The sequence below is a fragment of the Buceros rhinoceros genome, unplaced genomic scaffold (assembly GCF_000710305.1).
Source record: "Buceros rhinoceros silvestris isolate BGI_N320 unplaced genomic scaffold, ASM71030v1 scaffold23589, whole genome shotgun sequence".
NCBI lineage: Eukaryota > Metazoa > Chordata > Aves > Bucerotiformes > Bucerotidae > Buceros > Buceros rhinoceros.
In genome coordinates, this window is record NW_010432464.1 from 13737 (window position 1) to 16247 (window position 2511).

The 2511-nt window shown below is 54.8% G+C and overlaps 1 protein-coding gene across 1 annotated transcript in view; it reads right to left on the reverse strand.

The window, feature by feature from the left end:
• TMEM108 (transmembrane protein 108) overlaps window positions 1–2511 on the reverse strand; it is a gene marked incomplete at its 3' end in the record, with an annotated part of 15393 nt that overhangs the window by 12598 nt on the left and 284 nt on the right. The window lies entirely within an intron of this gene.

Genomic DNA, 2511 nt, shown 5'->3' on the forward strand with positions numbered 1-2511 from the left:
CCCCCCTGCCACTGGCTGTCTCGGGCCGTGGCAGCCAGGTTCTGCCCATCTGCCAGGCTCCCTGTAACAGCCTCTGCAGAGCCACCGTCACCCCACAAGCTACAGCTTCCTAGGACTTGTTTTGTACTGGTGGAACAGGCCACAGCAACTCCTTCAGTGACCACCAGAGCTAATCTGTGCCCTGAACTACTGAAAAAAATATTCAGCTTAGGAGGTCACTGTGAAAACAGTCAGCGCTGAACATTTAGGGAGAACCAGCTGACAATACGGACTTCACAGCGGGCTCTGCTGACCCTTCTCAGTAGAATTAATGTGCTTTATAGCTGACCAGCAGCCAACTGGAAAGCAAAAGTCAAGCTGGCCTCGGCATGTTCAGAGGCTCTGCCTCACCACCGAAGCACGCTCTGGCTGGATTCGCGGTGACCTGATTGCCCAGAGCTCCCACTTGCTTTTCTGTCACTTGAGGATACGTGCTGTCTGACAAAGCCAGGTCCGTCCTCTCGCACGTGCACCAGGGAGCGAACACCAAGCACAACGTGCATTAACGCAAGGATGAAGCGCAGCAGAGTGACCGCAGAGCGTACACAGAGGGTGACGAGATGCACCTCACCAAAACAGCTCCCTCCTGACAAGGCGTGCAATGGCTCAAGCCCCAGGGGGCTCTCCCTGCAGTGCCTCCCCCACCGCACGCTCACACCAGGAGGCCAGAAATGTCATGTACGTGAGGAAAACAAAGCAGGTTTTTTACAGCAGTGTTTTCAAAGACTGTGCTTGATGCAGGCTGACACTTGGCGAGTATCAGAAAAGTCAGAGGTCAGGAATATTTTGCTTTCCCAGACTAGGAAACCCGCAGGGTCCTACTGCTTGGGAACTTCCTTGTGACCCTTTTATTTGCATGCAGGAGGCGGAATTGCGTCCCTTCCAACCACGGAAACGAAGTGCTCCAGGACCCAGCAGCTGACGATCTTTGCCCGGTTTACCCCAGGAGCTCGGGAGCCCCTGCGAGGAGCCCGCGTGCTGGCACAGGACAACGCCAAGGGGCTCCGCTCAGGAGTTAATGTTGCCTGGTGCTGCACGGGCCACTGCAGGGGCACTTCGAGAGCAGCCTTCTTGCACGACACGGCAGAGCGGGCACGCGGCGGTCGGGCCAGCTCACGCGTTCACCTCCTTTAAACACCCCAAACTTACATAACTTCTGATCTAAAGCCTGTGGAAAGGTTCCCAGTGACTTTCACGGACTTTGGACCAAGTCCTAATTGCCAGAGATACAGTGGAAACTTTTGAGCTGCACATTCACATCGTCTGCAGCAAATGAATGTGCACAACGAGCTCAGCCTGGCGTCTGACCCCTTCTGGCTTCTGCTCCCTCGGACCTTGCAGCAAGAGACAAGCAGAGGCACCCTGAGCAGTGCTTGGCGAACATTTTTGCCCTAGGAAGTCAGGAAGAGCTTTTTGTGCAGCGACCTACTGCTGGACTCATTACTTCAGACTGCCGCAGGCAAGAGGAGCAAAGGGAGCCGTCCTACAAAGGACCATTATCAACAGACCCAGGGCCCGGGGGCACGGGGGGTGGTGCAGGGGATGCCGAAGCCTCCCCGCGCTTCTCACAGCCTCGACTTACTAATAGTGAGAGAAGGTTGTGCAAAACCTGTTTGCAGCACCAGCGATGCTATTGTTGTAATGAAAGCTTTCTTCACAACACTATCGGCTTCTCATGTGTCTCCCAGCACACCTAAACGTTACAGGGGGCAAAATGAATCTTTAATAGATGGAAACTGTGCAGAAAGTATCCGCCGTTACTTTTGTGATGGTCACTTCTCTGCCATCTGTCAAACCAGCATCACCTTCACCCACAATAAAGCAGCCGTTGCACAAACAAAGAGTTGAGCGAATTTCATCTCCGTTATCGGCGGCAGAACCAAGGGAAGAAAAAGTAGGTGACTCGGCACGGACAGCTTCTCTTCCCTGCCTGCCTAGCAGCGGCTGTCCTGCCAGAAGTCCCAGCAAGCAGCTCACAAGTGACTGTCTGTTTCCTGATGTAAGTATTAGACAGGGTGACCGAGCCCAGCTTCGACACACGAGGTACTGGGTCAAGGGCGGGGAATGAGGCGCACAGAGGAACAGCTCGACCTGCAGCCACACAAACCGGCACCAGCAGCAGCGCTGGAAATCACAGGTACGAACACAAAGTGAGCAACTCACCGACACTCCCTGTGGAACAACAGTAACGGGAGCTACAGTCTTCCCGTGGCAAGGCGTCCCGGTCCTGTAACGCTATAAACCACTGAGAGAGCTGTCACTGCCTTTACGAAGCGCCTGCATCACAGACCGTGAGAGAGCGGGGAGCCTGTAAATCACCATTCCTTTCTGCTCCTCCTGCGAGTTGAACAAAGGGTGACACAAACAGGACAGTGCCCTGCAGTCACAGGGCAGGCAGCTCCCGATTCATCCTCACGCTGCACCAGAGACCCCCGGGTACGACGGGAATAGGTGCTTTAGGAACCCCTCAGA